The sequence below is a fragment of the Heterodontus francisci genome, chromosome 30 (assembly GCF_036365525.1).
Source record: "Heterodontus francisci isolate sHetFra1 chromosome 30, sHetFra1.hap1, whole genome shotgun sequence".
Classification (NCBI taxonomy): Eukaryota; Metazoa; Chordata; class Chondrichthyes; order Heterodontiformes; family Heterodontidae; genus Heterodontus; species Heterodontus francisci.
Window position 1 is genome coordinate 28,995,251 of NC_090400.1, and position 13,890 is coordinate 29,009,140.

A 13,890-nucleotide genomic window follows, 5' to 3' on the forward strand; every position below is an offset into this window, starting at 1 on the left:
CATGCACATTCCTGTAAGGTCTGTTTGTGTGGTCGCAGACCATTTGTACATTGAGGGAGTAGAAGCTCTTCCAGTTGATGAAGGCAACAGGCTGGTCCGTGGGAGCCTCAATGGCCCCCTGCACATGGGGGAAATCCAGCGATGACCCTGAATCCTATAGCCTTGCCTGTTTGGATTGCTGTGGATGCGCACATAGTCGCCGGTCCTCCTGAACAGGGCATTGGTGACCTCCTTGATGCACTAATGTGCTGCAAACTGGCAGATTCCACACATATCTCCTGTGGATCCCTCAAGTGATCTGGTGGCGTAGCTATTCAGTGCAATGGTGACCTTCAGCACCACTGGTATCAGGTGCCCACCAAGTCCCATGGACCTCAGATCATGGCGCATAGATCATTGACGGCCTCCCTGGAGAGGCACAGTCTTCGGAAACACTGCCACTCGGACATCTGCAGGTAGTTGAAACCTGGCCTGCGCCCAAGGATGGCCCTCCTGTGGGCCCCAAAATTGCTGCTGTTCCCTTGCCTGTGCCTGAAGCTCCCTTTTTCTCTGCTGCTCCTCCTCCTCCACAGGGGCCTTGAAGCCAGGGTGACTGAGGCCTATAAAAGGATGCTGCACCCTGAGTGCAAGGCCTTCAGGGCAAACAAACCTTCTCCAACCCCCTCCTTACTTGTGACCTTCAATGTGGTGGCACTGCCCCAATGCCACCTTGGTGTGGCTGTCCCACAGTGCTGGCACCTTGGCGCCCCCCCCCCCCCCACTCCCTCCAATCCTGACAGCGATTCTTGATGCCCTTCCTCCTCCACACTCGCTGCTAAGTGCTGCTGCCTCACCTGATGGCTTCCCAGCGAAGCCAACACTGAGCTCCAGCCTTCTAGTCACCTCCTTTTACCAGGTGAGGCCCTGAAGCCCCTTGGTTATCATGCTTCATCAGGAAAATTCAAAACCGAGAACAAAATTATTGTCAATTGGGTTCTTAAATATCTGAATTTACTTCCTGCCTCGTGAATGTGCAAAGCCCAACCTCCATGTTGGATGTTGAGTGGAAGAACCAGAAGCGCCGTCCCAAATTTAGGCCCCCCCCCCCACCTCTGTTGCCATCTCAAATGACCCCATTGCATTCAGCACGATGATACCATCGACTGCAACAGGTCATAGATAGACTACCAGAACGGGCAGACAAGTGGCAGATGGAATTCAATACAGTGAAGTGTGAGCTGATGCATTTTGGCAGAAGAGATTGGACACGGCAATATTGACGAAATTTCAAGAATGAAAAAAGAAATCTGGGCAGGGTTAGATCATGCCAAGAAGGATCTGAGCCCATGTGGCTTTCTGGACTTGAGGGGAGACAGATTGGGGTCTTACAATTCATAGAAACATAGAAAATAGGAGCAGGAGTAGGCCATTTGGCCCTTCGAGCCTGCTACGCCATTCATTATGATCATGGCTGATCATCCAACTCAGTAACCTGTTCCAGCATTCGCCCCTTACCCTTTGATCCCTTTAGACCCAAGAGCTATATCTAACTCCTTTTTGAAAACATACTATGTTTTGGCCTCAATTGCTTTCGGTGGTAGCGAATTCCACAGGTTTACCACTCTCTGGGTGAAGAAAGTTCTCCTCATCTCAGTCCTGAAAGGTTTACCCCGTACCCTTAGACTATGACCCCTGGTTCTGGACTCCCCCACCATCGGGAACATCCTTCCTGCATCTGCTCTGTCAAGTCCTGTTAGAATTTAATAGGTTTCTATGAGATTCTCCCCTCACTCTTCTAAACTCTAGCTGAAATCCTAACCGACTCAATCTCTCTTCATACGTCAGTCCCACCAGCCCAGGAATCAGTCTGGTAAACCTTCGCTGCACTCCCTCTATAGCAAGAACATCCTTCCTCAGATAAGGAGACCAAAACTGCACACAATATTCCAGGTGTAGCCTCACCAAGGCCCTGGATAATTGCAGCAAGACATCCCTGCTTCTGTACTTTAATCCTCTCGCTATGAAGGCCAACATACCATTTGCCCTTTTTACCGCCTGTTGCACCTGCATACATACCTTCAGTGACTGGTGTATGAGAACACCCAGGTCTCGCTGCATATTCCCCTCTCTCAGTTTATAGCCATTCAGATAATAATCTGCCTTCCTGTTTTTGCTACCAAGGTGGATAACCTCACATTTATCCACATTATACTGCATCTGCCATGCATTAGCCCACTCACTCAACTTGTCCAAATCACCCTGAAGCCTCTCTGCATCCTCCTCACAACTCACCCTCCCACCAGTTTTGTGTCATCTGCAAATTTGGAGATATTACATTTAGTTCCCTCATCTAAATCATTAATATATATTGTGAATAGCTGGGGTCCTAGCACCGATCCCTGCGGTACCGTTCTCGTCACTGCCTGCCATTCGGAAAAACACCCATTTATCCCCACTCTTTGTTTCCTGTCTGCCAACCAATTTTCTGTCCATCGCAATACACTACCCCCAATCCCATGCTCTTTAATTTTACATGCTAATCTCTTTTGTGGGACTTTGTCGAAAGCCTTCTGAAAGTCCAAATAAACCACATTCACTGGCTCCCCCTCATCAACTCTACTAGTTATATCCTCTAAGAATTCCTGTAGATTTTTCAAGCATGATTTCCTTTTCGTAAATCCATGCTGACTCTGTCCGATTCTACCACTGTTCTCTAAGTGCCCTGCTATAAAATCTTTGATAATGGACTCTAGAATTTTCCCCGCTCCCAACATCAGGCTGACTGGTTCATAATTCCCTGCTTTCTCTCTACCTCCCTTTTTAAATAGTGGGGTCACAGAAGCTACTCTCCAATCTGTAGGAACTGTTCCAGAGTCGATAGAATCTTGGAAGATGACCACCAATACATCCACTATTTCTAAGGCCACTTCCTTAAGTACTCTGGGATGCATACCATCAGACCCTGGGGATTTCATTAACCTTTCACCTGCTTTATTAGTGTTTAGAACAGCTTGAATACTGTTTTCATGCTCAGGATCAAAAGGCGAAATCTCACCCCCAATGATCCTATTCTTTTATTAAACACACAGCCCTTTGTCTAATTCAAAGAAATGTTGGTCTGATTTTCTGATACTCCGATGCCTGGGCTGCCCGTGCATGGGTTGTAGGATCGCCCATGTGATCTGGGTGGTAGATGTCACTGTTACTGGTAGCTGCCAGCTTGTCTCGTGTCTCTAAGTCAAGATTGTGGTTTCAAGACCCACTTTCAGCACATAAACTAAGCTGGCACTTTTCGGACAGTACTGAGGGAGTACAGCACTGTCAAGGTTGCCCTATTTCGAATGAAATGTTAAACAAAAGAATAAAAACAGAAAATGCTGGAAGTACTCAGCAGGCCTGGCAGCATCTGTGAAGAGAGAAACAGAGTTGATGACCTGAAATGCCAGCAGCAACGGGAAGAGGCCCTTAAGTGGCCATTTATGAGCTTTAATTGACCCAAAGGCAGGTGGACCACCTGACACCTCCCCCACCGCTGATAAAATACAGCGGGGATGGGTAAGCGACAGGCACGTCATGCCCCGCCATACCATCCACGTTTCCCAGCCCACTCCTGGAGGCAGCGTAAAATGCTAGCTAAAGTGGGCAGATCGGGCAGGGTTTCACTGAGAACTAATTTGCCTGCTGTGTATATAGTCCACGGTTTCCAATAAACAGGTATACCATCGTATTAACTTTGATTAATGCTGAATGAGAAATATGTGGCCATTAAAATTAAAGGAAAGTGTTTCCACATTCATGATATCACTGCAATTTATATGAAGCAAGGACAAGGACATTGGAGTGTAACACCACAAAATTGCACATTTAGCTAAATGACATTGATATTACAGTTCAATTTATGTTACTGGAGTAACAAGCATTATGTTGTATTTGCGGATTAATAGCCAATTTATTTGATTAGATTTTTAAGAGAATCTCAGTTATGTTTCAGAAAAATGTTCCAGGTTAATAGATTGTCTAATTGTCGTGGCCAGCAATGCATTACATATGAATTGCATAGTGTGTAATAAAACACCAACATTTAATTATTATGTGGAGCAGCTCAGTTATCTGCATCCTGAGTAAATGAACAGGAGTTAGGTGTGTAGTCAAAATCTCTAGGTATAATCGACAATCATTGTATGGAATAATAAACACAATAATCCAATATTTTGCCTAACTGAGCATTTTTCATGTGCAGGGAGTGTTGTCAATCTATCCGACAATGGAGGGCATCATAGTTGAGCCTCACTTTCACTTGAAAAATGCCCACATCTCAACTGAAGGCACACAGGAAAGGAGACTCTGTTTAATTTCCCCCTTTCAATCTCAAGGAGACAGTAAATGCAACTTTAGAGATCTGAGCTGGGATCCACCTGCACACAGACCAGAGATTGAACCCGGAACCTTCTTGATATGTATAGATCAATGCTGCAGATACTCAATGAAACATTGGATTGTCGATTCAATTTTTCAAGACATTTTTTGCTTATAAACTTAGACCCCAAACATTTTGAGGCAAAATTATTAACTTTGACCACCATGAGAATGAAACACATATGGTTGGAACAGAAGAAAGGGAGTAGGTCATTTAGCTCCTTGAGCCTGATCTGCCATTCAATGAGATCATTGCTGATCTCTACTCTAACTCCATACACTATGCAATGCTCTCATTTGAAGAAGAAAATTGAGCATGTACCCTCATTAGAATGGACTCTAACCATACCTTCTATATTTGGGATTTTAGTTTCCTGCATTACCAATGATGCCATTTGAGTCCTAACTTTCCATGGTCCCGCTAGTAGCAGAGTGGGTCTCACTGATGGAAAGATCAGACTGGGAAGTGAGACCTCTGACCGCACATTCTTACTGGGCTCAATTTTTGAGCAGGAAAAGAAGGCCAGATACAGCAAACAAAACTTGTCAAAATTATTTGGATGAGGCCTTAAGCCTAATTCACATCCCAGTTCTCACCTACGCCAAGAGGAAACTTCTCAGGGAGACAGGCCTGTCTTGTTTATACAGGTTCCTAAAGTAGCAAGGTTTCTAAAACGAGATTGTATTTGATTTTTAATTGAAGATTTTGGGTAGTTTATGGGTACTGGGCATTTCTGTGTTACTGTATTATGCATCTTGCATATTTGTGGAAGCCTCTATTTTGGTCCAGTTTGCTGTAGCCTACATTTTACCAACCATCAATTACCTCTAACTTTGACCATCAATGCTGCTGCAGGAGGTGCAGGGAAAACAAAGCAGATGGATGGGAAGCTATTAGAATGTAGCATTGAATTATAGAATTGGGCTATGGGAGAACAAGACAGCTGCAAATTTACTAAAAGAATCACTGTAGCCTGAACTTACTAAATAGCTTCTACTCTCTAATACCTACTACACCATCGATGCCCATCAGATACCTACTGTTGTTCCAGTCCTAATTGTCCATCTTCAAACTATTCCCTTCCCCAAACACCCATTATCCACTAATATATACTATGCATCGTCTAAACTTTTCACTCTCATCTCTACTTCACAGGTTACTCAGTACTCGCTACCCATCCATCTCTTTCAGGTGAGACATTAAACCAAGGCTCTGTCATGTGGACGTAAAAGATCCCATGGCATTATTTTGAAGAGCAGGTGAGTTCTCCCCAGTATCCTGGCCAACACTTAAAACTTCAATCAACATCACAAAAACAGATTATCTGGTCATTATCTCATTGCTGTTTGTGGGAACTTTCTGTGCAAAAATTGGCTACTGTCTTTCCTACATTATAACAGTGACTACACTTCAATTTTTTTTTATTCATTCATGGGATGTGGGCGTCACTGGCCAGGCCAGCATTTATTGCCCATCCCTAATTGCCCTTGAGAAGGTGGTGGTGAGCTGCCTTCTTGAACCGCTGCAGCCCATGTGGGGTAGGTACACCCACAGTGCTGTTCGGAAGGAAGTTCCAGGATTTTGACCCAGCAACAGTGAAGGAACGGCGATATAGTTCCAAGTCAGGATGGTGTGTGACTTGGAGGGGACCTTGCAGATGGTGGTGTTCCCATGTATTTGCTGCCCTTGTCCTTCTAGTTGGTAGAGGTCGCGTGTTTGGAAGGTGTTGTCTGAGGAGCCTTGGTGCATTTCTGCAGTGCATCTTGTAGATGGTACACACTGCTGCCACTGTGCGTCGGTGGTGGAGGGAGTGAATGTTTGTAAACGGGGTGCCAATCAAGCGGGCTGCTTTGTCCTGGATGGTGTCGAGCTTCTTGAGTGTTGTTGGAGCTGCACCCATCCAGGCAAGTGGAGAGTATTCCATCACACTCCTGACTTGTGCCTTGTAGATGGTGGACAGGCTTTGGGGAGTCAGGAGGGGAGTTACTCGCCTCAGGATTCCTAGCCTCTGACCTGCTCTTGTAGCCACGGTATTTATATGGCTACTCCAGTTCAGTTTCTGGTCAATGGTAGCCCCTAGGATGTTGTTAGTGGGGGATTCAGCGATGGTAATGCCATTGAATGTCAGGAGGAGATGGTTAGATTCTCTCTTGTTGGAGATTGTCATTGCCTGGCACTTGTGTGGTGCGAATGTTACTTGCCACTTATCAGCCCAAGCCTGGATATTGTCCAGGTCTTGCTGCATTTCTACACAGACTGCTTCAGTATCTGAGGAGTCACGAATGGTGCTGAACATTGTGCAATCATCAGCGAACATCCCCACTTCTGACCTTATGATTGAAGGAAGGTCATTGATGAAGCAGCTGAAGATGGTTGGGCCTAGGACACTACCCTGAGGAACTCCTGCAGTGATGTCCTGGAGCTCAGATGATTGACCTCCAACAACCACAACCATCTTCCTTTGTGCTAGGTATGACTCCAGCCAGCGGAGGGTTTTCCCAGATTCCCACTGACCTTAGTTTTGCTAGGGCTCCTTGATGCCATACTCGGTCAAATGCTGCTTTGATGTCAAGGGCAGTCACTCTTGCCTCACCTCTTGAGTTCAGCTCTTTTGTCCATGTTTGAACCAAGGCTGTAATGAGGTCAGGAGCTGAGTGGCCCTGGCGGAACCCAAACTGAGCGTCACTGAGCAGGTTGTTGCTAAGCAAGTGCCGTTTGATGGCACTGTTGATGAGTGGCCCTGGCGGAACCCAAACTGAGCGTCACTGAGCAGGTTATTGCTAAGCAAGTGCCGTTTGATGGCACTGTTGATGACACCTTCCATCGCTTTACTGATGATTGAGAGTAGGCTAATGGGGCGGTAGTTGGCCGGGTTGGATTTGTCCTGCTTTTGTGTACAGGACATACCTGGGCAATTTTCCACATTGCAGGGTAGATGCCAGTGTTGCAGCTGTACTGGAACAGCTTGGCTAGGGGCGCGGCAAGTTCTGGAGCACAGGTCTTCAGTAGTACTATTGCCGGAATATTGTCAGGGCCCGTAGCTTTTGCAGTATCCAGTGCCTTCAGTCGTTTCTGGGTATCACGTGGAGTGAATCGAATTGGCTGAAGTCTGGCATCTGTGATGCTGGGGACTTCAGGAGGAGGCCGAGATGGATCATCAACTCGGCACTTCTGGCTGAAGATTGTTGCAAATGCTTCAGCCTTATCTTTCACACTGATGTGCTGGGCTCCCCCATCATTGAGGATGGGGATATTTGTGGAGCCACCTCCTCCAGTTAGTTGTTTAATTGTCCACCACCATTCACGGCTGGATGTGGCAGGACTGCAGAGCTTAGATCTGATCCGTTGGTTATGGGATCGCTTAGCTCTGTCTATCGCATGCTGCTTACGCAGTTTGGCATGCAAGTAGTTCTGGGTTGTAGCTTCACCAGGTTGACACCACATTTTGAGGTATGCCTGATGCTGCTCCTGGCATGCCCTCCTGCACTCTTCATTGAACCAGGGTTCGTCTCCTGGCTTGATGGTAATGGTAATGGTAGAGTGGGGGATATGCCAGGCCATGAAGTTACAGATTGTGGTTGAGTACAATTCTGCTGCTGCTGATGGCCCACAGCGCCTCATGGATGCCCAGTTTTGCATTGCTCGATCTGTTCGAAACCTATCTCATTCAGCACGGTGATAGTGCCACACAACACGATGGACGGTATCCTCAATGTGAAGGCGGGACCGTCTCCACAAGGACTGTGCGGTGGTCACTCCTACCAATACAGTCATGGACAGATGCATCTGCGGCAGGCAGATTGGTGAGGACGAGGTCAAGTATGTTCTTCCCTCCAAGTTGTGTTCAACATGGAGGAGTACTGAGTCATCAGCTGAGGGAGGGGGTTGGTGGTAATCAGTAGGAGGTTACCTTGCCCATGTTTGACCTGATGCCATGAGACTTCATGGGGTCCGGAGTCGATGTTGAGGAGTCCCAGGGCAACTCCCTCCCTACTGTATACCACTGTGCCACCACCTCTGCTGGATCTGTCCTGCCGGTGGGACAGGACGTACCCGGGGATGGTGATGGTGGTGTCTGGGACATTGTTTGTAAGGTATGATTCTGTGAGAATGACTGTCAGGCTGTTGCTTGACTAGTCTGTGGGAAAGCTCTCCCAACTTTGGCACAAGCCCCCAGATGTTAGTAAGGAGGACTTTGCAGGGTTGACAGGGCTGGGTTTGCTGTTGTCGTTTCCGGTGCCTAGGTCGATGCCGGGTGGTCCGTCCAGTTTCATTCCTTTTTATAGACTTTGTCGTGGTTAGTTACAACTTCGTGGCTTGCTAGGCCATTTCAGAGGGCATGTAAGAGTCAACCACATTGCTGTGGGTCTGGAGTCACATGTAGGCCAGACCAGGTAAGGACAGCAGATTTCCTTCCCTAAAGGACATTGGTGAACCAGATGGGTTTTTACAACAATCGACAATGGTTTCATGGCCATCATTAGACTAGTTTTAATTCCAGATTTATTAATTAAATTCAAATTCCACCTTCTGCTGTGGTATTTTGGGATATCCAGTAGTAATTAAAAGGAGCTATATAAATGCAGGTCTTTGCACCTCAACTATTCATTACCCTCATGTCCACTACCATTTCATTTACAATAACTCAATTTCCCAAATTCATTCTTATTAGCCATAACACCCACATTGATTTCTCAATATCCAATCTGCCAAATGCTATCCACAGTAATCCCTATCTTCTGAACTGCTCACTACACCTCTCTACCACTTCACTGTTCACCTCAACTGCCTCAGCCACTTTTCTCTGCCAACTACTCACTATTCTTCACAGACTACTCACTACCCATACTACGCCTCATTTCCGAATCCCTTAGTCTGCTTTTATCCCACTGCCTGAAGTGTCACAAAACAATCACCCTTCGCAAACACATTGGTCCTGATTTGAAACCCTCCCTGCCCTGCTCCCGCGGACAGAGGTCGGGTGATGGGATAAAATTTGAAAATTATAGCTCTCGACTCCAATCTGTCATGTTAATGATGGTGACTCATGGCAATGACAATATTCCCATTACAGACAGGTCCACTTAACACTCAAAATTCATGGCCTGTTGATGTCACTGGCACCACAGCATAATCGTAACTTAAAGCTGGGAAGTCTGCAGCCCAGCAGCAGAACCACAGCCACAGGAACTGATTGGCCAGCAGAGGGCAAGATAAGTAAAAAAAGTTAATTTCCTGCTGTCTCAGGAGAAGCAGGAGTGTTTTCCCCATGTCCCGCAAAGATTCCTTGCGGCTCCCAAACCTCTGTTCCCTCCATTTAAGTGAGCCCCCGTGCGAAATATCACAGGTGCTCAGCGACGGCGGATCAGTGCAGGCAGGCCGCTGAGATTAGAGCGCGCGCCGCAATTTAAATTCAGCCCATTATATCTTGCCAACCAGAAAATGGCCAATTTATGCCTACTCTCTATTTCCTGTTACCTAGCCAATCTTCCATTCATGCCAATATGTTACCTCTTATACCATGAGGTTTTATTTTCCGCAATAACCTTTGATATAGCACCTTATCAAATGCCTTCAGGAAATCCAAGTACCGTACATCCACCAGTTCCCCTTTATGCACAGCACATGTTACTTCTTCAAAGAACTCCAATAAATTGGTTAAACATGATTTCCCTTTCACAAAACATGTTGACTCTGCTTGATTACCGTGAATTTTTCTAAGTGCCCTGCTATAATGTCTTTAATAATAGCTTTGAACATTTTCCCGATGATAGATGTGAATCTAACTGGCCTGTAGTTTCCTGCTTTCTGTCTCCCTCCCTTTGAATAAATGTGCGCACTTCTGGTCCAGAAACCTTACTTCCTCCGCCAGAATTTTGAGTCACACTCTTCGGACAGGATTTTCATTCCGGGGTTGGAACAATGATGTTGCAGTCACTTTCGGGTCCCGATACAATGCGATGCGATTTTAATATGGAAAATAGTTAATTTGCCCAGAGTCAAATTTGTTGTCCAATTAACAGTGGCGGACGCAGGAAGGAGGCGGGGCACAGGTAGCAGTGGGCCTGATTTAAAAGACTAGCGGCAGCCATTGCTGAGGTTGCCGTTTCCAAAGAATGGAAGAAGGAGCAGAGCAGAAGACTGTGGGAAGGGAGGGCCCCTGTGCCAGGGCAGGCGCTTCTCCCTCCTCAACCACCACAATGCACAAGACCCTTAAAGGAGTGTACTGGAGGGTGCCACCTGACCCATGACAGCACATGAACCTCATCTTCAGGAGGCCAATGGACTGCTCAGTGATGACCCTTGTGCTCAGGTGGCATCGGTTGTTGTGTCTCAGCCTGCATGGCAAGGTGCTGCATCGGAGTCATCAGCCATCTGTACAAGGGGTAAGCGTTATCCACCAACAGCTATGCATGGATCTCCAATGGCTTCATGAAGAGCTGCAGCATTTGTGGCTGCTGGATTATAAGGCGTAATGACAGCTTCCATGAAAGCATGCACACCTGCATAATGGACTTCCTGTAATCGAATGGCAGCTTGACGTTTAGGAAGTGGAACTCCTTCCTCTTGAGGAATCTGGCTGGTCAGTTGGTACCTCGATGGCCACATGGGTGTCATCAATGATCTCCCGCACCTGAGGACATCCAGCCAGGGAGGCAAATCCCACTGCCCTTTGAACTTGAGTGCCGCTATCCACCTTAAACCCAATGTAACCCCCTGCTCTCTCGAACAGAGCATCCAACACCTCGGTGATGCAGTAATGTGCTGCTGCATAAGAGAAGCCACCAATGTCTGTTGATGCTCCTTGGAAGGAGCCAGTTGCGGGAAAGTGCAAGGCCACTGTGACTCTTAGAGTCATGAGAAGGCCATGGTGGTGGTTCCTGCTAACCCTTGGATGACCCTCAACAAGGGCATTCAGGTCAGTAACCATCTGCCTGGATAGGCACAGCATTCTGTGGTGCTGAGGCTCCTGGCAGCTTTACCTTTGGCGGTGGAGCCTATGCTGAGGGCGTCACCTCCATTGCCTTCCTGCCCCTTGTTCCTCAACCCTGCGTCCCAGTTGTCCAGAGGCCTGCATCTGCGCCTCCAGATGCTACTCAACACAGCTTAATCTCTTCTCCTCTTAACGTCCTTCCTTTCCATTGGAATGTGGAGTCTTCCTGAAACATGCACCCCCTGTCTTGAACCCTAGAAACCTGTAAGAAGGACTTGTCCGACCACCTCCCCACTTGCCACCAGAGCCAGCCCCTTCAGAAAATGCCCTTTTTAAGAGTGCAGAGAAATGAGAGATAATTCCTCTCATTGAGCAGAACTTGTTACCTGTGAATGAGGGCCTTCTCCGAACCTTCCCTCTTCAATGATGCCTCTTGCTGCTGTCTTGCTCTCCCAGCTCACTCCCCACTGTGTCATCACCATCACCACCATCATCACCACCACCACCACCACCACCACCACCACCTCCTCCTCCTCCTCCTCCTCCTCCTCCTCCCTGTTGTGATTGGTACCCTGCATGGATCCCGCACCTTAAAAAGAAGATTCAATACTAAACCTTAACGAGTGCACAACAACCTTGTTAAGAGGCATAACTGGCCATTTAGTGATGTCGGGTGGGTTGCCTCTAACAGCTTCCGTCGCAGCCTTTTAAACTTGGAGCGTGCCGGTTTCACGTCTAGAAACCTGCATGCCGACCCTCGGGGTGGGTTTAAACGTCCGCCTGCCCCCGACCCCACCCTCGCAATCAAATAAAAATCCCGCCCAATATGTCATGAATGCATTTAGAATGGAAAAATTGCTTGCAAATATTGGCAGGGTGAGAAGATCCTCTTTCACTGATGGCAAGAGTAAGCGGGGAAAATCCAAAGCAATATAGGCGTGTACAGGATCGGAAAAGACCGTTCAAGTCCATCTGGTTGGTCCCAGTGTAGCTTAATGTGCACCACTTATTCCTGTTCAAAAGCATATCGGAGTTTGAGATGGTGCAGCTATGATTCAATCTGGATATCATAATGGTGAATTTCTAATTCCAGAGTTCTTTTCGTGTACAAATGCACTTCAGTTGGTGTTGACAAGACCCTGAAGTGAATATGAGAAACTGGTATGTAAGTGTTACCATAGTGATATGACTTAACCATTTCCCATGCTGTCCCACCACGTTGATCTGAACTTGCGAAGTACCATAGAACCATGGACCCTAGACACTTTACTTGTATAAATGAATCTGATAAGCATTAAAATGATCTTCTGTCTTAAAGTCACCTATCAAGCAAACTGATAGAAATCCCTTTCCTAATCAATCCGCATACATGGGATTCTTAGCTATGTTGTAATCATCTTGCTATCCCCATTTGTTAGAACCTGGGATTAATGATGAGGTGATTCTGATTGCTGTTTCTGCCTGGCTGCTTCAACTGTAAGTTAATTAAATGTTCCATCACCCATGAAAGAAATTTCTGAAATGTCCTGGAGTATCTGCCAAGGAGCAAATCATAAGGTTTGTGACGTTCCAGAGCATAAATTGAGGCTGGGTTAATGACAAGGAACCAACAATTGGATTCACATTATCTTGGAGAATCAATTGGCAGTGGGTTAATCAACAGCATCAATGGTTATTTCCAAAGAGATTTCAACACCTTAATTATCCAGGAGAAGTGGAGTAGGCTTCTGTGAGTTTCTAATTGCAGATGAGCTGAGATATCAGGAGCCAGGTTTCGTAGTGGAGAAGTGGGAAAAAGAAACTTCCGTCTGCCCTTGTGAACCATGCGATGGGGTATTTTTGACACTTGGGCTGGTGGCACACACCTGTAATGTGGAATGTGGCACCCACTCCCAAAGCGGGTGTAAGAATTGGAGCAGCCATTCGAATGGCAGGTCAGAGGTCCTGGAAGGGCCAAAGAACAGGTCTCAAATTTTAGATAAAAACACTGGTAGAAAGGTAAATGGATTGCAGACGAGATCCGAAAGGGATTGGTTACATTTGGGTGTTTAGGAGGCCATGAACAGATCTCTCATCGGCATTAGACTTGCCTGCTCTTATATGAGTGGTCCTTGTGAGACAGGAACTTTTTCTTTCTTTTTCAATTAATTCATCAATAAAATATTAGCAATTTTGATTGCTGACTGCATGCCAGGTGTGGCTAAGAGGTAAGCACTCTTGTTTTTGAGTTATAAGGCTGTGGGTTCAAGTCCTGCTCCAGGAATTTACTATGTTAAAGATGCTATATAAATACAAGTTGTTATTGTATTTTTTTCTGTGATGTAACAATGGTTACCCTTCTATTTCATCCAGCACTTTTCATCTCTTTTCAGGCTTTAAAAAAAAACATCTATTCACAAGTTATTGAATTTATTAGCTGCCTTTATGTAACAATAATTAGCATTTCTACATTCTTCTCCTTTATCTGCTAATACTCCATCCCCCTCTTTATTTCAGTCAGTTCTTGAAAGATCATTTTCTCCTTGTGGGATAGTGACAATCCAAAACATTAACCTGTCTT